Source organism: Rattus rattus, chromosome 12 (assembly GCF_011064425.1).
Source record: "Rattus rattus isolate New Zealand chromosome 12, Rrattus_CSIRO_v1, whole genome shotgun sequence".
NCBI lineage: Eukaryota > Metazoa > Chordata > Mammalia > Rodentia > Muridae > Rattus > Rattus rattus.
In genome coordinates, this window is record NC_046165.1 from 93,593,389 (window position 1) to 93,619,459 (window position 26,071).

The 26,071-nt window shown below is 46.4% G+C and overlaps 1 protein-coding gene and 1 pseudogene across 39 annotated transcripts in view; one reads left to right on the plus strand and one right to left on the minus strand.

The window, feature by feature from the left end:
- The window catches only part of Kcnma1 (potassium calcium-activated channel subfamily M alpha 1), a 694,984-nt gene that overhangs the window by 558,860 nt on the left and 110,053 nt on the right, over positions 1–26,071 (minus strand). The gene's annotated exons all lie outside the window — the stretch shown is intronic.
- LOC116914175 lies at positions 2,663–2,779 on the plus strand (annotated as a pseudogene).

Genomic DNA, 26,071 nt, shown 5'->3' on the forward strand with positions numbered 1-26,071 from the left:
CTTGAACATTGGTTGCATTTGTTAAGGTGGTCCTGGCAAACTCACATAGGGTGGGTGCAAGTCTCATCAAGTTTTAACTTCTCCCTTTCTCTCTTTCAAAGGTTGTACCCTAATTTGTGTATGTGACTCTCTGAGGCGATTTCAGGGAAAAGAGGGTCCAAGGGGAGGTAGAGGACAAAGGTCATTGTACCCCAGTCAGGAGAGCTGGTGGATTCACACGGTTTGTGGTCCTTAAAACAACTGTCATCTTGGCCATCATTACCTCACCAATTAGCCGAAGCATCTGGACCAAATGACCTCTACAAGGGTCGTCCTGTTGCAAACCTTCTACACTTCAAGTTCTGAGGCTTTGACAATTCATCAAGGGACAGCTGTGACACCTAAACCAGGATGGAAGACACCCTGAAGCAGAGAGTGGGACACTGATAGGTCATTGTTGCATCATGACTGTTTCTGAGATCTAGTAGCATCAGTTCCTATCCATGCTCCCTACTGCCTGGTCATGTCCCCGAAGCACATGTGTAAACAGGCTCACAGAAATGTCAGAGTCGTGGAACAGTCAAGCAACCTCTGCCATTACAAGTAGACAAGAAGGAAGGGTGGGTGTCTAGCAGCTTCTTAGGACTGACACCACATCTGGCAGTGTCCCCAGCAAGCAGGATAAGCCTTCAGATGAAGATGGAGTTGGCATGGTCCTCATGAGTCCACCACAGACCTGGCTGCCAAACTACTACACTCTGAGAGATAATGCAGCATTGAGGCAAAAGGGAGGGAGTGATGACACTGCATTGAGCCCTTCTGATGACACCGGGGATGTCTACAGTGCTCTTCAGAGGGTCATCACTAGGTAAGCTTAGCATTGTATGTTTTACATGGGGTATTCACCAGCACAACTGCCCAGGAGTGCCAATGCCCATTTTGCAGATGAAGAAGCTAAGGCTGAGGGAAGCTAAGCAAAATAATGTTGTTGGATAGGGGAAAAAATGAACCTGTGAATCTTACCTTGACCTAGAACAAAGATATTTAATATACTGTTACCAAATAATTTGAAAAGGAAGTCACATAGTGAGAATTGGCAGAGGCACAACACAATGACCCAGAACATACCACTTGAACATTTGGTGGGTTGAAATAATCTCCAAATTGAAACAGCTCTTGGCAATCACATATCTGATGACCCCAGTATTTGGCCAGGAAACTGAGGTCCAAAATGTCACTTGCTCAGGGGCCACAGCAAGCCTTTGGCAGGCTAGGGCTAGGGATCTTTCTATTCTAAGATTATTCTGCTTTGTACTTGAGAAGCTTCCTCTTTAACAAAATACAAAACACTGAGAGCAAGGTCTCCTGGCATACCTGTTTTGGGCTGCAAGGAGAAACTTCTACTTCCATCCCTGAACCTGGAGCTTCCCTCTCTGCCAGGAAACAGGCATCCTGCTCTGGACAAGAAAGCAAATGAACTTAGTGCTACCTTCACAGGATGAGACTGCTGGGAGTCGCTCAAAAGGCTGGAATTAGAAATTCTAATTATTAGAACTCTCAAACGAACCAAAGGACAATGTATAATTAGCACATGTCAAAAGGCTACTCCCAACGGCAATGCATTGTAAGCCAGAAAACAAAGATAGACTTAGAAAGGGGACAGGGAGCCCTGCCTGTTCAGCCTCCTGATCCTCCTTGCCGGCCTGAATGCAACCAATCCCCACTTTGTAAGCCCCATTCCTTCCTGCTAGTGCTGGCCTTTGCCCTGTGACCTTAGCCCAGTATGGGAGTCTCTGCTCTTCATGTTTCCTTCTCTTGCTGCCCAGACAAGGGCCTTCTACACAGACACTCCATTACTCAGGACCGGGTCAACTCTAAATCCAGATGAGAAGCTGGGTAGAGGTAATCATGTCTGCTGTTCTAGGATACCTGTAAGGTTATGAAGACTGAACCCTTTGTGGGGAAGAAACCATCTCCAGTGGACTAATGATATCATTAGCTGTTGCGCTAGTGCCTGAAGCTCAATGAATGAATCTTCTGCTGACCCATGGGCCATTGATACCTTTTCGAGCATTTCTTGGCTGTTAGAGTACTCGAGGTAGAAATAGCCAAAGATATAAAATCAACTATCCACAGTCCCACCCTCTAGTAACTCATGGGAGATCAAAGGTAGTAGGTCCTTTAGTGTCTCAGGAAGAGCCTTGTGCTGTATGGCCTGTGTCCCGCAGGCCAACATGTCTGGCCTTGACATCTACAACCCATCACAGACCATTCTCAATCTCTACGTAATGTCTTAGCTAAGCCTCTATGACCTGTGCTACAGAGATCATTCCAACATCGAAGATCCCATAAATGGTACTATAGAAAACACTCAATCAAACATAACAGGCTTTCTGTGAAGGACAGATGACATCACCATCCCATGACCCAGTGGATACTCTGCTGGCTGCAAGCTGAAAGAACATGTGATCTTTAGACATGTGAACCTTACTTTGGTGGCACCCAGCTCTTTGAACAAGCATGTAGGAAAGGCAGTTTATCATGCTTGTGTTTGCCAAAGAATCTTCTAGAAGGTGACCTGTTCTCCCACCCCACCCCATGATACATAGCCAAAATAATATATCCAGTGCCTACAGTGGCAAGCAAATGGGCTCTGATGTATGATGATGACTGATAAAGCAGTGTGTTAAAAAGAATATAGGGCAGCAGCACATACACTAAAATTGGAATGATACAGAGAAGATTAGCATGGCCCCTGCACAAGGATGACATACAAATTTGCGAAGCATTCCATATTTAAAAAAAAAAAAAGAATGTAGGGTTCACATCCTGGCTCAGTCAAAAGGAGAGAGGAATGAAGGATGTCTGTTGTAAGCAAGGAATGGGAGAATGACCCTCGGTCACTTGTGGCCTAGGCAGGTAAGATTCCCACGCTCCTCTTAAAGACTCTGGTCATAAGAGTGAGATATATTTACCAATCCCCTGACAGATATCCATTCTATGTGAAACACTACAACTAAGTTGTTTCACCCAGCAAAGCCAGACATATCCCTGGCAAGAAAATGCTATTTTGGGGAAAATGAACCATCCCTCAGTTCCTGTTGCTATGTGTCAGGTGGTCTCAAGCATGTTGTTTATGAGCTGTGAACAACAATGTACAAATGTGGGCCCATTATCCAAGGTTCATGGTTGCTGGACACTATTATACAGAATCACCCAGCTAAGCATGTTCCTTCATATAGCAAATGCCCTGGAACCGTGAATCCTTATGACATTTTTAAAAAGTCTTTTCTACTTCCTGCCTTTATGTCCTCTCAGGACAATATGTTCTCTGAACTTAAAGCTTAGCATAACAAGAGTTCCTCTATTCACCCAAGTAGTAACTGTTTGTATTTTAAGATGTAAGTCTCACTTAGCAAGTCAGGATTAGTGAAAAGTCTGTCTTTCCTTAATTGCTCTGCGTATAGTTTCATACAGCCATGAGGTATGTGTACCAATTGCCAGCAGGTCCAGGCTGCAGTCAACCCCATGGAGAAGGAAAGCCTAGCAAATGAACACTCTGATCCTGACTGAGAGGAAAAGGGAACAGACTGTGTCCAAGCCCATCCGAACCATCATCTGTGCCCCAGGAATGCTGCAAGCAAACAGCCTGGGTGAGTCATGGGAGTAGAGGCATCCTTAAGTAATTGATCCTACGGTTTGCAATTGGAACCACAGACACGGAGCGTGGACCAGCCACAAACCCTCCCAAGTCTACATGGAGGTGGAAACCAGATGCACCTGCCCACCTTCCTGCTATGAGCCAGGGATGTTTAAGAGAGATGGCAGCATCACAAAGTTGTGCGTGCTAAATCTCACCTATGTACCTTTTCCTCCTCTTTTTGTTGCTACGTCAGATGGTTTCACATTGCATGTCTCAATGCCAAAGTTGAATATCAATGAGTATCTTCCGTAGAGTTAAAAAGCACATTTCCATGCACGCTGAATACACTCAGGATTGCAATGCAAATGGAGCAATGTGTATAACTCTGGGGAAAGATAGTGCATTAACACTCATAACAGCTCCATCTCCCTCTCCCCCCCAAAAAAAGCCCACTAAAAAGCAATAATATAGAAAAGGGATAAGACCTATATAATATATTAGCATTTCAAAATAGAGTTCCAGTGACAGGCGGACATGCTTACTAGAGAATGTCAATGGAGACAACAAAACACCAAATTGTATGTTCTCTGGGATCTCAGCGTTACAGAGAAATCAGCGCAGTAATAATGTGGAGAGAAAAGTAAAGCAAAGCGGGAGAAATGACAAATGTTTCTGCTATGACTGTGAAGGAATTATTTCATTCCCCTGTTTACCGTGCGTGGTTCCCAGTGTGCCCACAGGACCTTTGGAAATAATGGGACAGTCATAGGAAACAAAAAGGAATGTGAGCAGACATCGGCCATCCTTCTTAGTGTTTATAAAGAGACAGATCATTTGCCCCTTTCTATGTCATTCTGATGGTCACAGAGATGTCAAGCGCGAACACAGGCAAAGGCCTTCTGGTGCCAAGGACCAGACCAATACTAGATAAACAACGGGTCCATAATAAAATGCACTTGGGAAGGGATGGGGAACACCCACTCTTCCTCTTCATAAAGCCTCATCCTTACCTTACCCAGAATCTTAGTATCTGAGAGTGTCTATATCCGTGAAAAACAAACATGATAAGCAACCTGGGGAGAAAAGTTCTACATCACAGTCACAGAGAAGAAAGGTAGGACAGGAACTCAAACAGGGCAGGAACCTGGTGGCAGGAACAGAGGCCATGGGGGGATGCTTGCTCTCTCATGGTGTATATAGCCTGCTTTCTTATAGCACCCAGGACCACCAGCCCAGGGGCCACCACACATGAGCTGGACTCTCCAGCATCAATTATCAATCATGACAAGACACCACAGGCGAGACCGTAGGCTAATCTGGTGGAATCACTTTCTCAACTGGGGTTCTCTTTTCCAAAGGGACTCTTACTTGTGCCAAGTAAGACAAAACGAGCCAGCAAAGTGAGTGAGGCATGACATGGCTCAGCCTACATCTCAAGAGCTCCCTGAAAGACTCTCTGAGCCCAACAGACAACAGGGATAAACTACAGTAGTATCTCTGTCAGGCAATTCTTTCTGTCCTCTGCACATAGTGTGCCATTAAATCCTTGCCACATCACTAAGGCAGACACCACTGGGTTTGTTTGAGACAACCAGAGACTAAAAGCTACTCAAAGTCAAGACAGGTAGTTAAGGTATCAAATTTGCCCCCCATCCACAAGCTGCCTCGTGGCCCATGGGCCTCTGCTAGTCACTCTTTGTTCTGGGTCTTTGCCATTGACAAAAGCCACTCCATGCCCTCCCGCTGAGCTGCTGCTGTCTACACCATTTTCTGACTTGTTCCCCAGGGTCTTGTCTTCCGTGCTAGGACATGGTTAACCTTTCACGTCTACCTGTCTCTCTCTTGCTTCCTCTCACTGGAGTGGCCGTGCCTTAGAATTCTTCAGACTTCCCACGGAGATGCCTGAAGATTTCTTAAATGCCTGCCACCTCAGATATCGGGGACACTTACTCATTGATTAGCTGATGAAGCAATGATAAAGAGGACAGTGGTCTTATGAGCATTTTGGCCTGTAAATTAACACAGAAACTGCAATGGTCCACTGACCTTGCCAGCTAGGACACCAACATGTGTCACCTTTGCTGTTAGCATTGTCCCCCATTATAATAAGCCACTTTCTAATAAATGAGAGGGCATTGAGAAATCAGGATGTGAACCTGGGCTGGATCCAGATCAGAGACAGGACGGGCCTGACCACATCAACGCTCATCTGGCTTCAGGAATTCTATCCTAATTTCTAATCCACAGATTAGGGTCTGGTACAATGAACCAGGGCTCCTGCAGGCAAAAGCAAATCTCTGGTATGAACCTGTCGCATGCAGGACCTCCAGCAAATCCAGCAGAACCATGTAACTCCAGCTGAGTCCAAGGCAGCCAGGGGGGACTTGTGGTCTTTATGAGGTGATTGAAGCACTATGCAATAAAGGAGATATTCCACTCTCTAGGAACAAACAATTCAACAGAAACAGGTCTGGGGAGAGCACATGGTATTTACAATGACATCTTTAAGGTCTGAGCACGCCCTAAGGTGACACATGTGGGAGATAGACTAGATACAACAGTGTGGACTAAGTTCTTTTGGGACTGCTACAGACTTTACAGAGGCTCTAGACCACCGCCCACCCTGTGAAGGTTTCCTCTCCTGGCTTCCTTGATGACCCTGGCTTCCCACAGTTTTCCAACTTCTTACACCCATGTGATGAACCTATAACATGCATGTGTGCAAATATGCAGTGCTCTTTTGATAAGAGCACATTTTCCTTATGTGTAAGGGTTACCTCTTCTACCTCCTACATCCCACTGAAGAAGGGACCTAGGAGCCTTGAATTAATAAACAAATGAAGGCACTTGTCATTTGTCAGTGGGTCAGAGAAACACCAAAGTGAAGCTCAACTCAACCACAATACTTTGGAAATAAGTTAAGTCGACAATGGCATTTGCAACTGCTTGGAAGCTTCTGGCTGCCAAATGCTAGTCATTTGGCGTCTTTTGCATGCACTAATCATATGGATGAGGTAGCATCCTCATTATTCCTTCTATTGGATAGGTTAGAGAATAAAGGCCAGTGGGCTACCCAAGGCTGAGAACACTGGGGTTGGGAGCTACTGAGAGATAGGGCCATAGAAACCACTAAGGGGCAATTGGTCTGAGGACTGTCTTGTTTAACTGTAGTTCCAGAAAAGTACAAAACTCAAGTATCAAGAGCCTCAGAAGTGAATGGTGAACCTGGTGACTCAACAGAACTCAGAAGCTGAGGCCAGGCAGAAGGACTGCCCTGAGTTGTCTTTTGCTAAACTGCTGGTTAGACGGTTCCCATTCTTCACTTTTATTTAATCAAAGCAAAGAATTCATAAGAATCCGCAAGTAGTCATTCATCAGACAGATTTAATATTTGATAACCCCGCAGTTTAATTTTTTATGGCTCTGGTGAGTGGAGAAAAGATCTCTCGGGGAGGCTGCCACCTTCCCTGGGAAAGAAGAGCAGATAGCCAAGGGAGCCAGGAGCACAGGCATGAGGAGGCTCTGCAGCATGCTGCATCTTCCCCAGACTGAGACACTGCTGCTGGGATATAAGGTTAAAGTTCACAGTGGATGCCTCTTACATCCATAACGAAAATCATGAGAGAAGGTAAGATTAGAGGACAACAAGCTGAGGTCATCACAGATCATGGTGGAACCCAAGCTCCACAAGCACCCCTTCTTCAGGAGGAGAACACAATCTCCTCAGCCACCTGACCACAAGAATATATAAAACACAAAGGGAAAGACTGCCTGCCCTTCTGGGGCCACTCAATCTCTTTCCATGCCCTTTCAGGAGTAGACCTCCCAGACACCAAAGTTCTTTCTTACACATCATGTGTTTCTTCTGAGGCCTGGGAGTCAACCAAAAAGAATAACTTGGAGCCATGAGTTCCACGGACCCACTCCCCATTGCGGAATCCTCTGCCTTTTCATTGGCTTCCAAATTAAATTATAGGAATTTCTGTCTCTTCGGCCCCAAAATTCAACTCTTGACATGTATGACCTACTCCTACGTGCATGTGTATGTCTGTATGCCTGTCTGTCTGTCTTTCTCTCCCTCCTTCCACCTTCTTCCTTTACTATTCTGTCTACCATGATAAACCAGTATCCCCCCTCCCTTCCTCTCTCTCTCCCCTTCCCACTCTGTCTTCCAGGGTACAGCTGATATCTAAGAATCTCATCAACATCCTCCCAGACAGTTTGGGTTTAAAAGGAGCTGTAGAGGAGACTCTCACACCAGCAGTCAGTATGCATTTCAGCTTTAAAGTCTTTTTAATTGCCTGGAAACAGAACAGTTTAGGAGGAATCTCTCTGCTCCAACCCTCCTTTCTCTGTTCCCTCCACTCTTCCAGGAAATAAATGTCTCAGCAACTTTCTAGCAATGCATAGCAGTGTCTCCACAAACCTCAACTCATTTCTCCTCATCCCTGTTCATCAGCAGCGTAATAGGAAGATGAAGCGCCCACTTCATCAGCACAGGGTTTGTGAAGGTAGGTGTGTTGTGGAGACAGGTGTGTTGTGGGGGCAGGTGTGTGTTGTGAAGACAGGTGTGTTGTGAGGGCAGATGTGTTGTGTGTGTGTGTGGAGGCAGGTGTTGTAAGGCAGGTGTGTTGTGGAGACAGGTGTGTTGTGAGGGCAGGTGTGTGTTGTGAGGGCAGGTGTGTGTTGTGGAGGCAGGTGTGTATAAGGCAGATGTGTTGTGGGTTGTAAGGCAGGTGTGTGTTGTGGAGGCAGGTGTTGTAAGGCAGGTGTGTTGTGGAGGCAGGTGTTGTAAGGCAGGTGTGTTGTGGAGGCAGGTGTTGTAAGGCAGGTATGTGTTGTGGAGGCAGGGGTGTGTGAGGCAGGCTTGTGGGAGCAGGTGTGTGTAAGGTGGGAGCCGCGTGCTCCCATCCTCAAGAAAAGATAGGGTTTGTGACACTCTTGCCCCCATCTTCCCGCCCTGTTTCTGCATCTCTCTCACCTCGCAGGCCCTCCAGACTCAAAGTCCAGATAGCAACCTGACAGCAGCCGGGACAGGCAAGTCTGGACCTCTTACTGGAGATGGACTCTGCTATGGAAACACTGGGAGTGGTATGTGGAGAACAGAAAGCTGTTTGCCCATTTTCCTCACTTAAGAAGCTGGTGAAATTACGAGTAAGGATTATCTCCGCACTGGGACAATTCATGCTGTAAAAACAGCACTGGGATGTCAGAGAGAGCAGGCAGTTTATTTGCTGTCTTGGCACTACAGCCTAAGCAATTATCATAATGGCTAAAGGACAGAAAGCGATGTCATCACCATTCTCTCATCCTAGAAACCAAAGGGCTTTTCTTGAATGGTATGTGACACTTTCATAAGGGATTATTATGGGACTACTGGGGAAGTACAAGATAGACCAGGACCTGGCCTAAGATGACCAGAGTCAGTGAGAACAGAGATGCCACAGGGAGGGAAGACTGTGACTCACAGGACAGAAAAGCTCGCAGAGCCCCAGTGATTTCTACACAGGTGTATTTTCTAGAGAAAACATGGCAGAAACCACTTCATAAATGGCTCTAATATTTTCTCATATTTGATTGCCATTTTTAAAGTACAGGATGCTTTAAAGATGCCATGCTATTTGATCCTGTTCAGTGGGTGGTGTTACTCCTATTTTCTAGGCAAGAAGACCTGAAAGGTCACAGAAGTCCACAAGGGAAGAACAGGGAAAACAAACATTTCTGGGCATTCCTACAAAAGGCAGCCTATCATAATGCAGAAATAATACAACCAACCAAGACACCTGGCACTTCCCCTGTGCCCTGCCTGGCACTAGGGACTTTATACCAGTGTTAGCTTCTGTTTTAAGCTTTATATCAAAGTTAGTAGAAAGGTGTAGTGAACATTTGTCAGATGAGAAAAATCAATATTCAAGGACCTAGAAAGTTACCCCAGGCCACAGAAGTAGCAGGAAGTAGAACAAACACTGAAACCCTGCTCCTCCCCCAAGTATCTACCAGAATGATTTTCCATCTACAGCACCCATTATAATCACCCAGAAGAATGGTTGTCTGGTCAAAGGATGCGGACCACACCCAGAGTCTCTGGATGGCTGATGGGGGGAGCTAAGAATCTACAATAAGTTCACAATTGGTGCTCATGAAACTAGTGAAGGAGCCCCTCACCTCTTGCAAACTTCTGCCCTCTCTAGCATGTCCCTGTCACTCAATAGCAAGTGTGAAAGTCCAGATAGGGAGGTGAGAAAACAAGCCATGTAATATATGGTTGAAGATAGCTCCCTCTCTGGTACACAGGACACTCCCTTGAACAGCATACATGCATGACATTTGAGCACTGGAGGCTGTAAGTACAAGCCTAGGGATGTGATGAACCAATATATACTAAAACTCACTTCTATTATTCTAAAAGGGAATGCAATGTCTACTTTCTCCAACTGAGCCATCTCTTTTCTCATTACAACATGATTTTGGAAAGACAGGGAACACTCAATAACGAGTATCACATAAGTCTATATATGACCCATCACATGCTGTACTGTGCCCAAATACATACATACAATAATCAATGCACATAGAAATGCCCATTTAAAAGGATGATGGGGAAATATGAATTGATAATTCAATATTCCCTTTCTATATTCTGAAAGATAGCCTTGCACATCCCATTTTGGACAGTGAAAAATCAAGAATTCAGTGCTGCTATTTCTAAGGGTTGGCTGTGATAGGCTGTGAACTGCCCCTTGTGCCTGGGGACCAACATCTCTGGGTTGATTAAAGAAAAGCCATTTCTTCCTTGTTAGTTAAGCCCCTGGAGGAAAGATGATGCCAATCCAAGTTTATTCCAGATTGAGGGGTTTCTCAGGATGCCAGACTTTAGATGCAACTGGAACTGCTAACTTTAAGCATGAGCCATATACCTGGCAACATCCAGTGACTGAATATTTATCAGCCCTACCCCGGTCCTGACCTCTGCCATGAGTTCAAACCCGGTGATTCCATTTACAAGTTCTGAGCCAACTTTTCCTTATCATGGAATCATTTCTCCAAAGAGGATGAGAAACATAAAGGTGTCTTGAAAGACAACACCTACCTTCAAAAACTCGTCATCTAAAGGCAGACAGGAGGAAATGGAGCCATTTCTAACTCAGAGGGCATGGAAGAGCACTGAGTCAGGGACTGAAGACTAGACTCTGGGATCTCCTCCAGTAATAATAGATGACATTCAGATAATACAGTATGCCCAGGACACTAGCATCCTTGGCTGCCAAATGAGGTACAGTGACCATATGGTTCGGGTTACCCAGGATTGAGGGGTCTTCCAATATGCCAGATTTTGGATGCTAAAACCTTAGCAGCTCAGAGCTTCAGCCAACTGGAAAAATTGGTAATGGATGTTAAGTGCGGAGCATGTACCCAGCACGGTCCAGGTGATGGAGTGTTTATCAGCTCCACTCTGACCCTGACCTCTGCTGTAAGGTATTCAAAGAGAGCTGGAGGGTGGCTGAGGCCATCGTTTTCAAGGGTGATGTAATCCTACCAAGATAGAAATAAGCCATTCAGTACATCAAATGTCAAAATCAGATAAAAACAGATGCTGGAAAGAGGACGTAAGGCAGGCTGAACTGGCCAGGATGGATGGTCTAAAGGAAGCTGGGATACAGGAGATGGAATGAGCATGAATGAACTACAACATTCCTTCCCGCTCACCTTCAACTCCCTCCACCTCCTTGACTCCATCCATGACAGCAGAATAGAACCTTCTATCAGGTCCAACCTCTTGGTGCCCCTCTCACATTCCACGGCCTCAGTGTTCTTGTCTTTAAAACAGAACCCAGCCCACCTGACTTGCAAAGTTCTCTAGATTTTGAAGAAAGTTCTTCACACAAGCATTTTGACACCACGTCTTAGAGAACACGCTCCGTAAAGGTCCACTGTTTGTAACCTCTCTTGCCCTCTTCCATCTGTTCACAGACCTGGAGTATTTTAAAGGGGCAGTGCTTTGTATCCAGAAGTTTCACATTAGTGAGCCATTAAAATCAGTAGAGCAGACTGGGGACTGCTCCTGCCCATCACTCCCAAAGCTAACCAACGAGGTATATGAGGAGAGAGAATGGGAAAACCGAGCTTTGTGCCGGGCCAAGCCTGAGAGCTTCCTCCAGCTCTGTTCAGATAAAAAAACGCATTCAGCTTCCAGCTAGAACTCAGTACTTCACTCAGGTCATACAGAGGTTCTCCAGGCTCCCCAGTCCCCAAGTACTGAAGACAAAATTCTGCCTTGGGAACTGTCTTGTCAGACTATGACAAGCCCAAACCCCCAGCTAAACATTAGCTCAGGTTGACGTAAGACTCTTGGAATGAAGCCTCTGGAGAGCAAAGATGCTGGCCTCAAGAAGTCCTGTATATAAAACATTTCCCCAAACCTCAGGTAACACATTGGTGATAGCATCAGGGAGACTCCCCTCCCGGCAGGTCAGTGCTAGAATTAGACAAATGTAGTAAAATTCAAGGGCTGAATTCCCAACAATAAGCATTCACTTCTGTCTCATGGGTCAACTGGAGAGACAAGGCACATGGGGGACAAAGGTAGGGATGGATACAGGGAGATCTCACTGTCTGGCAAAGGATTCTGCTCCACTGAACTCCTCCCACACTTCCATTTTGTATTAAATCTTCAAAACAAAGCCCTTGTAAAAGCAATTAGATCAGGTCAGAATTTGGGGTTTTAGCTTTTGAGGGTTCTTTATTTCCTTTTTTCTTTCTTTTTTTTTTTCACGTTTTGAAATAGGCTTTCATGTAGCCCAGGTGGAACTCAAATCATATAGCCAAGGCCAGCCTTGAATACCTGGTCCCCTAAGTTCACCTCACAAGTGCTGAGATTACAAGTGTGCACGGCTAGACACTCCAACCTTTCTCAATGTGCAGTTCTCTCATTGTTGGGGCCACTGCTGTCAATTTGGCATCACAATCTGGTACAAGAGACACAACACATATCCTGTGATGCTTTCTTTTTAAATCTGTCAATTAATAAGCAAACCTGAAGTATAAGACATTTGGAAAATAGCAGTAATTTAAAGTGGTCATTCTCAAAGTGTGGCCCTGGAGCAGTAGCTGTATATGCAAATTAAATAGAAATGTTCAGGTCTCCATTCCTATCCCAGATCTGTGTTTTATAGAGTCCCAATAACCACACACAAGGTGATTCTGTGTTTGAGTGTGGCCTCCTAACAGCGTAGGTGCCCACTTAGACTTAAAAGCCAATGATGTCGTCCTGAACTGTCAGATACTTTCTTTAAAATGCTTGACTTCTGCAGGTACTCACTCCCTCATGTTTGAACATCTGCTCCATAAAGGTCAATGACAATCTGACATGGGACATCAGATGGATAGTCACAAGATGACCGGTAGCATGATGAATCCTCCAAGCAGCCATCTTGTGCGATTCTGAATGTCGAGAAGCATTCAGTCTAAATCCCCTATAAAGCAAGTCTGAGCCAACAGAAAGAAATGCTACCAGGCTGGGACTTTAGCTAGCTGTTCTCCAGGAATGGCTTTAGACATAAGCTCCTGCAGGAAGCATATTACTGGCTGCACTGTCAAGCAGGTGCAGGAGAGGGGCTGCCCAGAAGCTGCTAGGTTCTGCCTGCCTGCCCGCATTGTAGCCTATTGTCTGGACTGCTGAGGAAGCAAGGCATGCAGAGGACCAATCAGGAAAAGCAAGGATCCTGTTGGCCAGCAGGAGCTGTCTTGAGCTCAGAGGGAGCATCACCCTGCACTGCCCTCTCCTTCTGGCTCAGCTGCTGCTGGCTGCCCAGTTCTGTCCCCGGTGACAAGCTCCAACCTCAAGGGCCACATGGAGACAGAAGTCCAGTCCTGGAAGGTGCTGTAACCAGGTTGGTTCTCAGTCCCTATGGCCTGGAAGCCAGCAAGAGAGGACACTCTGCTCCTAGTTCAGCAACAGAGTTGCCATGACTTCCACCTGCTCTAGTATTCCAAGAACACGGGTCACTTGCTGACACTTCACTTGAACTATCCTCCAGTTATAAAAAGGGACTACTCACCACCCTCTCAACTTACAGACTATTTGGCCCACCATGGATGACTAGCTTCTCCCCTAGGACCTTGCCAACCCAGAACTGGGCTAACTACTTACCTCTCAGGGCTACCATCCATCACTTCAACAGCAGTGGCAGCAACTATGAAGAAGAGTGACATCTTACTTATGTTAAACCCAAATGAGACAGAGAGCCAACTTCTATTTCATCCACTCGTTCTGCAAACTGCGTTCTATCAGCAAGCGCAGAACAGCAAGAACTGTCCTTCTCGAAGTTGAACTTGGGAAGACACGAGAGAAAAGGCCTGGACAATGACCTAGAGGTAAACCTCATGAATGTAAGGAAAGTTGATTTTCTTTTTCCACAATGGGACAGGGGCTTCCAGAAACACGAGAAGGAGTCCAAACCTCAGGTATTTAGCTCTAACTGTGCATCCTAGTCCTGACTCAGAGACACCCCTCATCCTAGCAAGTCCTCCTCTTCCCTTAGAGATCTATTCTCCACCTTTGGATTTAGGTAGAGGGTCTAACCCACCACTACTGCCATTTGGTCCATGAGGTCCTTTACGGTGCCCAGCTGTATCAACACGAAGGGACAGTGTACAACATCCCTAGTTTCTCACCCATTGGATGCCAGCAGCACTCCACTCCACTGTGTCGAATATGTCATGTGACCATTACTCCTGGTTAGGAACCCTCGTACGGAGTAGCTCTATATTCTGACATGTATACGCACATCTGTGGGAAAGATTCCTCCTAATTCCTGAACTCTCAAATGAGCCTAATACAAGATGTGAATTACCAAGGTCTGATTATATGATAAACTGTCACAAAGTACATCCCTACCTGATTCACCTCCTCCTCAGTCTGCACCCCAGAACTGGACATCCAGTGCCCAGTAAATGGCCCCAACATTTTGAGAGTCTCACTCAGCCACTCCTTGACAATTTTCAAACATAAAATTTCCAATACCCTAGTGAGAGGCAACCACATATGCTTCAAATCCATCTTCTACGGTTTCACAATTAATATGAAGACAAAACGGGCAGCTATCTTCAGGGCCCTGCTGTAGCTATGCCTGTGCCTGGTTAATGAGGGTCATTTAATCCGCCCAACCGCTCTAAGAGGTTGATGCTATGCCAAATTATATTTAACAGTTGAAGAAAAGGTTCAGAGAGGTTAAACACTTTGCCTAAAGTCACAGAGCGACTGAATGTGGAAACCAGGATCTTTTCACCATAGCAGTATGCTCTTCACATACAGCTTCTAAGAGGAGCAGGAGCAGGGAGTTTCCTGGTTTCACATTCTGAGTAAAATCTCAGGGATGGGCTTTACTCTCCAGAACTATATAAAGCCAGCAGACAGTGGCAAAGCAAACATTTTGAGGGTACCATTGCACACCAAGAAACCATTTGTCATGAGGATGCTACACAAAGACGTTCTCTACTTATAGCAGGGTTATGGCTCAGTAAAGCCATCATAAGGTAAAAACATTGTGTGTAAGAATGCCACATAATATTTATAAACTACCAAGTAGTAGGGCTCATCCTAGCCAGACTTCAGCCACTCAGAACACCCATATCCACTCAGACTTGAACAGAATCATCTGATATGGAGTCAGTTTGGTAGTAACTTCTGGCTATCATACTTGATCCAGGGAATACTCCACAAGAAACTAAACACCCAGAATGGACACACACCATTAATATAGCTAGAAGCACATGGGGTCTAGAGAATGTTGGAAGCCCTGGGCTAAAATCAGTTACTAGACATTGAGCTAACCACAGTACAGATGATAGAGTCACCTAAAGGCTCCCACTAAGAGCTATGGCTCGTGGCTGCTGCCTGGAATCATGGGGCAGATTCATGTCTCACGGCACTCATTGGGAAAAGATAAAGCTCTGAAGTACAGTGACTGCTGAATGCAAATCACTTTTACAGTATCCTAAGCTAGGTGTCTAAATGACACAATGACTTGTAAACATTCCTTGATTAGGTGTTCTCCTGAACCTCTTTGTAACTCCAGCACCTACTACATAGCCAAGGCCACAGCAGACACCGACACCATGAACATGTCAGCTGCATTAAGTACTTTCTCTGTAGACCCACCTCTCTGGACTCTCTAGATATAAGAAGTGATTACAAGGAAACTGGCTGCCACCCTTGTGCCTCAGCCCTGCACCCCAAATTCTTAATAACACCACTCCTCAGCTTTGTGGGCTTCCTTTTGGGGTTCCACATCCCCTCGGATATCATCGCCAGTAGAGAGCTAGGGATTTGAGTGACCCTGTTGCTAGATGACCCAAAGGATTGGCCTGGGAGACCCCCCTAAAGAATTCCTGGAGCAAAATGCAAGTGTTCGCACCTCCAGTTACTAGGTCACCTTGAGTGGGGCTGCTACACTGTTCTGTGGCCCAGTTTCCCCCCTTGGATAGCACAGTGAGATCTGCCCCCCACGGTGTGCTATTATTACCTGGCACACCAAGGAATCAGGCCAGCACCACAATAAGGCCACCCCGCCCTCCAAGATTCTTCAAAACTCTGCTCCTTGAGACAGGACAGCAAGGCCGGGTAAGAGAGCAGCTCCGATCTGCCAAGAGTCACAGGATAGAAGAAGAAACTGTATGGTGACCTAGAAGACATCATTCCTGGACACAGAGCCATGATGAGGGACCACAGGACAAAAGAGGATAAAGAATTGGCCTCCTGCTGGAAATACGGGATTAAAACATACATACATACACATACTAACACCATCCCCATCAGTAGAGAGTGTAATTTTAGTAGCCACACAGCCAAGCAAAACACTTCGCAAGCAGTTATTTTGAGAAATGCTATTAGCCACCGGGTTATTTTTAAGGCCCCTCGTGTGACAGGCATTTATGGCACAAACAGCAGCTGAAAGGCAGTTAACCCATAGCTCAGGGTGCACCCAGGGGCCAAGGGCTAGTCCTCAGAATAATCCCGAGCCCTATTTAGATGGAGGGAAAAAGCAACCACCTCACGTGCCTCAACACCTCCATTATGCTGTTGGCTCCTGCTCTGCCCTCCAGCGACAGGCTGCCAAAACGTGTGAGTAAAAAAACCGCTCTGATCCATGACAGTCACGTTGCTAATGACAACCCTCAGGGCCTGCTCATAGGTCAAAATTCACACAACAATCCCTCACGACCTCTATCCAGACTCTGCTCCTAGAACACTAGCCTTTGGTTCTCCATTTTGCCTCATGTAAGAGACCCTTCATATAGAATGCCGGTCTTCCTACCTCTCAGAACCCAGCTCCCACTTAGCTCCACACTCTGACCCCTTTCATAAAACATCTGCACCATTTACCTATTGTCCAATGTGGTAACGATGGAGAGCAGCAATGAATTGTTTCAAATACCTAAAATATGGGCTATTGAATGCCTCTCAGTAAGGAAGTGACAAGGTTTAAGATGATGTGTATGCTAATTAACTCCATCTGATCAACATAAAGACTTTATGTGTATTAAACACTATATTGTGTACTGAAGTATAAAGAATTATCATGTACAATAAAATAAGATTTCTACTTTATTAGTATAGGTCATCTGTTAGCTTTATTATATAAGTGTTTTGTTTTCCAAGACAGGGTTTCTCCATGTAGCCCTCGCTGTCCTGGAACTCTCTATGTAGACCGGGCTGGCCTTGAACTCAGAGACCCACCTGCATCTGCCTCCCAGTTGCTGGGATTAAAGGTACACACCACCACTGCCCTGCCTTATTAATTGTGGTCATCTATGTGAAGCTGCTATGGAAACTGCTGCCAGACACTGAGTGTTTAACCTGGGCCAGGCATCACTCAAACTCCTTTACAAAACTCAGTGAACTCCCCTAGGGAATTTAAGGGTGAGGAAACTGGGCCTTGGGAGGCTACGTGAAGCCTCCTTGCAGGCTGGTCTTTATGCAAGACCAGGTAGCAAGGCCACTAAAGTCGCAAATTCAGAGAAGACTGCCTGTGTTCAACCCCAGTTCTCCACCTCAGGTAAGTTTCTCACAACCAATTTGTGCCTCTGTCTTTTTCTGGGCTCCCACACAGAGTGGATGAGCAAACCCTGACAAAACCCCTTTGCCAGTGCCTGGCACACAGCAGTAAAAGTGAGGCGGCAGTGTGTTTAGAATACGATTAATTGGTCACCTACAACGCAGCAGGCATGATTCTGAAGCATTCCGTGTGCATTATCTTATTTGATGCTCGAAAGACCTTGTAGAAGTTTACAGAGCAATCAAGCTTAGAGAAGCAAAATTGTTCACCTAAGGTCAATGTTAGAAAGGGGAAATTTGAACCAAGTAGTTGGGACACAAGTCTGAGTTTATTAACCCAAATTCTCTCCTCTGCTTTTCTTTGCAAACTCATCAACTCTTCAGATTCCCCGCTGCTCCTGGCACTGAGGTAGGTCCTTTAAACACACTAAACAACTGTAGGCTCTGGCAAGGCTGGCTGACTACAGAAACTGTCTGTGGGCTAAAGACCTCCAGCCCCTTTCCAGGACACCCTTGACCCATCGTCTCTTTCTACCCTACTCAGAAAAAGCAGACCCTATGCTTCAAATGCAGAAGCAATGCAGTAGGACACTCAGAAAGGCATCACTGGGATTCAGGACGACAACAAAGTACCCACAAAGATCCAAGGCCCAAATATATGGTCCTAGCCAGCCAAGGCAGGCACCATAGTAGGAAGGAGAAGTCCAGCCTGATAGGCATTGGACGTGAGCTGGAAGCAGGATGAAAGTAGAAGGAAATTCCAACTGAGCCATGCGTGTGAGTGTGTTATGTGTGTAGTTCAATTTTAGGCACTGGGCAGATTTGTACAGCTCAACGCCCTCCTACAGTTGCCTACAAAAAGCCAAAAGTTTAACACCATACCAATCAATCAACACAGGTGTGCCGGAAGAAGAGTGTGCCCAACCCAGAGCAGGGAGGCCAGAAGCTGAAGGAAGAGAGTCATTCCTGGCCCAATGGCTTATGATCTTGGCCAAGGAAAAGGCCAACACTTCTGGGAACATTCATTGCAGGGATCAGTAAACTCTGATGTGGTGCTGATTAATTTAGCATTTTCCTGTGAACCCATTATGTGCCAGGGGGCCCCTATCTATCCCAGAGTCTGTGATACCTTCCCTGGTCCATGCCGGTAAACACGTGGCACAGGTCTGCTTCAGATAGTGAGGGAAGACAGCCCCAAGCAAATGTTCCTTTCCTATGCACAGGGGGTCCTGGCCATCTAGGAGTAGAGAAGTCAATCTAGAGCAGCTAAAATGTTAGCCACAGGCTAGGGAGATGGCTCAGTGCATAAGCGTGAGGAGCAGTGTGCAGATCCTCAACATCTATGTAAATGCCTCATGGGAGTGGCAGCCTATAATCCCAGTCCTCAAAAGGCAGAAACAAGGAGTTCCTGGGGCAGGCTGTCTCTAGACCAGCCAAACCAGTGACCTATGGGTTCAGCAAGAGACCCCCCCCCACCTCAGCAAATAAAGTGGACAGCAAATGAGGAAGTCAACTGACTGACATAAACCTCTGGTCCCCATATTCATGCATGCGTGCGCGCGCGCACACACACACACACACACACACACACACACGGGATAACCACAACCCCAGAGTGGCAGGTACTGTCAGATAAAGCAGCCATGGCAGAGGTTTACAGTGCAAAAGAGACTCACCACATTGCACTTGACTTTGAAACGTGCCCTCTGCACAGTCTGGTGTCTTCTCAATAACAGAGTCACAGATTTCATGATCCAGCGCCCTCTCCTGCCTTAAGCTGGGCAGGATGGGTGCTTGGTGACTGCTGAGAAAAGCTATGCAGAAGGGTGGCCCTGATGCCTACTGGCCTGGACACACATTCCTGTCTGGGGCATCCTCACTTCCAATTACCCATGTCTCCAGCTAGGGGAGTTGGAGAAGAGCTGGTCAGAGAGAGACATAGGAAGGAAGGTCTGTGGCTGTCAGCACAGGCCATGATTTGTGATCTCTGCCTACAGAAGCTACCCAGAGTCCTGGTGGCTCAGAGAGCCCTATCCCACATGGCTAAGTAGCCTTGTCATTTCTGAACAGTTCAGGGCCTGGGTCACACAGATCATCTGATGCCAATAGATGTGGGTTTCTTTTTGCAAGTTTGGTGTGTTCATTTGTAAGGGTTCTGTCACTAAGTATACACACAGGGTAGCTTAACTCTCAGGCACACTGTCTCTCACTTCTGATGCTCCATGGTCCAAGATTAAGGTGCCCTGTCCTGCAGGACTTGGTGGGTACCAAGGTCTGGACATGGCACACGTTTTTGTGACTTTCTCTTTGTGATCTGGACCAATAAGCATATTGGCCAGCAAGTATTCATAACCTCTCAGCTTCTGCATTCTAAAACGATCTATGATCGGTGAGAAGGCTAAGCCTCTATTGTATCTACATCTAGAATGTTCCTCTGAGAAACCTACAGGGAAAACAATCGCCCCGTGAAGATGGATAGCCTGAAATACCACTAAGAAGCTGGAAACCTGTGCCATTTGTGTGACCCAAACCTAAAGGAAAAGCCATGACAGTTGAATAAAGAAGATGGAGGCTACTTTGGTCATCCTCATTGGCTAATAAAGAGCTGAACTGCCAAGATCAGTAAGGCCTGCCAAAGGTGGTGAATCAGGCTGGGGGAGAGAAGTAGCCAGGGCAAGAGTATTCTTGTTCCTGTGGATCTGTGGGTCTACACAAGTGTGTGGAGGGAGGAGGGTGCATGGGTATGTCTGGGTGTATCTTGATGTGTGTGTGTGTTTATCTGTATGTGTATATGTGTATGTGTGTATGCATGTGTATGCATGTATCTGTGTCTCTCTGTCTCTGTCTCTTTGTCTCTGTCAGTCTCTGTTTCTCTCTCTGTATGTGTGTGTACAATTGTGTTTGAATGTATATCTGGGTGTGTCTGCATTCTTCTGTATATCTGTGTGTGTATATGTGTGTATGTATGTATGGATGTGTATCTAGATGTATCTGTGTGTATCTCTGTGTCTCTGTGTATCTCTCTCTGTCTCTGTATGTCTCTTTCTGTCTCTGCATGTGCATGTGCGTGTGTGTGTGTGTGTGTGTGTGTGTGTGTGTGTGTGTGTGTGTAGCAACACTGGGAAGCTCCAGGAATCACATGGCTGGTATATCAGAAGAGCACTGGCTGGGGACAAGGGGCTGGTCCCTGACACAGCAGGTGGCAGCTCCAGGAAGGAGGACAAGTTTGAGCACAGTTTGTACCTGGCATGGTGGCCAAGTCAAACAGCAAGCCAGAGGAAAACAGTTGGCACTCAGGGCAGTGGCTTTACCAAGTCAGAAAAGTGTCTTGAGGTTGAGCTCGCACTGGAACTACAGATGGCTCTGTCTCTCTGAGGTGGCCTCACAAGTGGCTGAACCATGTGAGACGTCCTTCCTCAGCCAGTGTTCTGGTGGTAAGACCACATAGCATTCTCCTGCAATGAGGTGAACATCAAAGAGGCCCGGGAGAGTCAGCCCTCCCTGATTGTGGGCAAACCCTGACTGTATTCATGACGAAAGCCATGAAAAGCAACCATCAATGCTGTAACATTTATAAACATCCAGGCAGAGAACACAGAACTCAAAGAAAGGATGGGAACAAAATGACCATTTAGTTGGCTCCAGTGGTCACCCTGTAATCTCAGCAGGACTGCTTTAAGGAGGCTAGCTTTGACTACACAGTGAGTTACAGGCCAGCCTGGGCTATGGCATAACTCAAAAAAGCAAACAGGGAAGGGAGAGATGGTGAGGTGGTTAAGAGCCCTTGTTGCTCTCATAGAGGACCTGAGTTCAACTCCCAGAATCCATTCTTGGCTGCTCAAAACCAAATGTAACTCCAACTCCAAAGGGATCTGATACCCTATTCTGACTTCCAAAGCCACGTACACACATACATACATACATAGACATAGACACACATGCCTACACACATGTAAAACTAAGTCTCAAAAACAAATAATAAAACAAAAGAATGACTTCAGAGAAACCTCTGCACAATGTGCTAGACTCTGATCCAAGCCTGCCTCTTGGTGCCTAGATGTGGCAGAGTAAGGCAAGGCCTTTCAGCACACATTTCCCCAGCCCACAGAGTGAGCACAACCAAAGCACTTGGCTCTCAACCTCACTCTGCCAACTCAAGAAGGAAGATACAGCAGGTAAAACACTCAGCACAGGGTTCAGCAAAGAACTCAGGCATCCAGACCCTGTCAGCGGCCAAAGTCAGGAGTGCTTGCTCCTGAAACCTGATACATAAGCACTCCGAAGAGGAAGGGGAAGAATTCTGAGGGAGGCAGAGCACTGAGAAAGCTGGGTGCCAGATCATAAAAATGAGCCCAGGCAGCCAAATCATTATGAACAGAACTGGGAAAAAAACAAAAGCAAAAACAAAAACAGAAAACCATTTTCCAGACCATAAGATGGACCCGGCTGTGAAAGTCAAGGGACAACTATGCTAATAAGCAGGTGTGTGCTGAGTCCATGGTAGCATTCCACAGCACCCAAGCAGAAGATGTCAGTTGACCCTCAAAAGGAAGAAATATCGGCTAGCATCTGACTAATTCACAAAACACAGCTGTGGGGCCGTACACTGTCAAGAACCTTAGAAGATACAAAATGCAGAGGCTGAGAGGCTGACTCAGTGGCAGAGGGTTAGGAGTCCTGGGTTCCATCCGGGGCAGTGCCACGAAAGCGGAGGAAAGAGCAATGAACCAGAGCAATGGTCCCAGAACGTTCCACTGGTGGTAAGTGCTTCATATGCATGGTTAAGACGCTGATCAGAACTACGCATTCAATAACGGTCCATGTCCTTAGGAAGGAAACCTTAGCAATGAGCCTTAAGTCTCAACGCTGACATCACAAATAAGAACGAACACGAAAGCTAAGACTTAAGAGAAGATGAGATTATAAAAATAATAACTACAATCTAATACCTGTGCAGTAGAAGCTTAAAATGTCAGCCCACACAGTAAAGCCCAACCCTGACTGTAGTATTCTCGAGGTGGAGGGGGGGGGTGGCAGAGAAAAGCCATAAGAGCACCCTATGCAGTAGCTACCAGCAAAATGAGGCGAAACAGCACCCCTCACACCTAAGGAGCAAGACAGGGGGAGCCAACAGTGCCATTTGCTAGGGAGGAGTATAAGGTGAAGTTTTAAAATGTCCCGTTACAGAGACACAACAGAGGCTTCAGAGAATCATTTAAAAGGGAGCGAATAAGAAACAAAATGAGTTAGCTGGAAGAATAAAAATAAATGACATCTTTTATGTAGTATAAGATAGATGGACTAATAGATGGCAAGTTAATGCATACAATTATATGTTTTGTGTAAAATTCAGGGCAACAGATATTAAATAGGATGGTGTGGAAGCAGGGTATGGGAACATACACCTGACAGCCTCAGGAACCTGGAGCAGGAAAATCAAGAGTTTGAGGCCAGCCTGGTCACACAGAATGACTGTCTCAAAAGTCATAAATGCTAGGCAACCTCTAGTATGTATATAAAGAGCCAGGCTTGATGGCATGCATTATAATCCCAGCAGTGACAAGAGCTCACTGCCCAGACAGGCTGGTCTAGCCAGGCACACTCTAGACAAGTAAGAAACCCTTCCTCAAACAAGCTGGAGGCAGTAGACAGTACCTTAGTAAACCACAGTAAACCTCTGTTCTATACACACAGTCACACGTACATGCACATACATATATGCACACACAGTATATCTGTGCACACATGATATAGCTGTAAACACACTTAAGTACCCACATGAATGCACATGCATGTGTGCACATATATGTGCACACACATATATTATATATGCCTGTGTATAAATACACAGAGAGATTTACAATAAATATATAACATAAGAGAATGAAAGATGTTTCATATTGATAAGAGTATAATCCAAAATGAGTATCTGAAAGCCAGAACCTTTCCACACCAAGGAAGCAGATGACAAAAAAAAAATTGAATGTTCTCCACCTACAGCTGTTCTTCCTAAATTAGGTTCTCAAGCTAGACACAGCTGTGAATGGCTGAGAAGGATGCCATTCATGGGAAACTCAATTAACCAGTGGTCTGAAGAGAACATGTAGAGATGCCAAGCTCCTAGAGTCTTCTGCAGATGGGGAAACTGGGACAGGAAGTTGAGTAAGGCTGAGTAAGGAGTGTAAGGAAGAGGAGGACCTCCGACCTTGGCACAGCCATCACATGGAAACATAATTCAAACTCCACTAGAACCAGCACCCAAGGGCTGCTGGTGCAGGCTCCTGGCTGACAACCATCTGCAGTGATGAAGCTGGGGTTTCAGGAGGGCCAGAGCTAAATCATGTCCTATTTTACCACTGTTTGATGACTTCAATTTGCTTAGCCTCTCAGGGTCTCAGATTCATTATTCCTGAACAGACTAACAACAGAACCTTCCTCTTGTGTGGGTATGGTTCATTCGAACATAGTCTGCAGGAGGAGTGCTCACTTACACCTCCCTCTGCTTTCCAAGTGCAAGGCAGAACAGTCTTGAATCCTACTGTTCATCTCCACCCCCAGTTCTTCTGCATTCACTCCTCTGTGCCCATGCTCCAGGAGAATGTCACACACACACACACACACACACACACACACACACACACACCCTGAGAGCAGCAGATCACACACACACACACACACACACACACACACACACACACACACACACACACACACACACACCCTGAGAGCAGATCGCAGACCCAAGCTGGGTCCTTGCCTGCTGCATAAGCAATGCCTTATTCCCCCTTCCTGGGGCTCTCCAGCTGGAGCTTGAAGCTGGTGACTCACTCACGGATCCTGTCATCTCTGCCTCTTTCCCCTCCTACACGGCCTCTATCTCTGCCTCCCCACCCAGGTCCTCCCCACTTGCAGCACAGCGGATCTGCAGTGTCCTACTCTGATCATGGCTCTTCAGAGAGCAGGGACTTATCACCCCATGTTCTGTCTGGGTGGCTTTTTCTACTGTCATCAGGCAAAGGACCAGCCCTGACATGGAAATGAACTTGGAGGGGGCAGAGGGGGGGCATCCTCCTGGGGCATGGAGGAGTTGGTGCAGAAGAGGGTTCACTGAGGTGGGAAGGGAAGAATGGTTACATTCAAAGCTCCTCTCTGCTCTGAGCTCAGAAATCAGAGGGAGCTGTCAGTGAACATCTCACTGGTTGGCTCTGGTTGAACAAGCGATAAACAGGCACTGCCACCCACGTGGGAAAGGATTGAGGCAGACTGAAGCTGAGACCACACAACAGATTCTCTGCACCTGTAAGCACGATGAGGTCAGGTGTGTCCTAGTTAAACCAAAATGGCCTGTGTGGCAGGAGATGACTCATGTCTGACCTGTGGCATGGGTTCTCAGCTGCCAGCTGTGCATCACCATGCTTAGATCACACACATAGCTACAAGTGCCCACAGCAATCACCAGGATGGCCTCTTCTGCTAGAAGAGACCCAGGAAGCACTGAAGATGCTTCAAGCAGCACTGGTGTCAGAACTGAATGAGCTACCTGTAAGGTCTAAACCTACAGCCAGTTCCAAAGCAAGCTTCCAACTACAGCCTAGTGCCGCCCCTAAAACCTAGCAGGAAAGACCTGGGAGAAGAGCAAATCATGAGGCCTGCTCCCCACACACTCCCACTTGCCATCTGACAGCAGGAAGCACCTCTTCCCTGCTGTGCACTTTTTCCAAGGGGAACCCACCTCAGCACCTCTTCATTCATGGACATTCATGCCGAGGAAGGTGGGGAGACTGAGGCCAGCCCTCAAGTCACCTACCTCTGTCCTCCTTTCTCTCCTAGAATGCCTGTCCCTACCCTTGGCTACCCACCCAATCCATATGCCTAGTTCATTCTTCCAGGAAACTCGCAGTGCAAACTTCCTCCTCTCTCTTGGCCATCCTCAACCCAGATTCTCTGGAGGACTGAGACCCCAGGTTTGCCCACAGATCATCTGACTTGATCATCCATATATTATAGTATATCTTTATATTTCCTATAGATGGGTCTGCTCTATAAGAAGATAATTGAGCCCCCATGGGTCACATCTCTAGCACACTGTGGATACTCTGAGAAGGGTTGGAAATCCTGAACTGAATTCAAATTTGCCCTCAACTGGTTACGTTCCCTTTGCAGTTGGGCATGTTATGTAGTATCACCATTCCTCAGTTTACCCTCCTGGGGAAAGGCGATGACAATGATCACCATCTTCCTAGGCCACTGTAAGGATTATTTGAGATCATATGTACAAAAGCTCCAAGCACCTCCAACGCAATGGGAACTGACTACACCTGGTACTGTGGGCCTATCATCCAACCACTGGGGCACGGCAGTGCGACCTCTAATCTCAGCACTTGGGAGGTTGA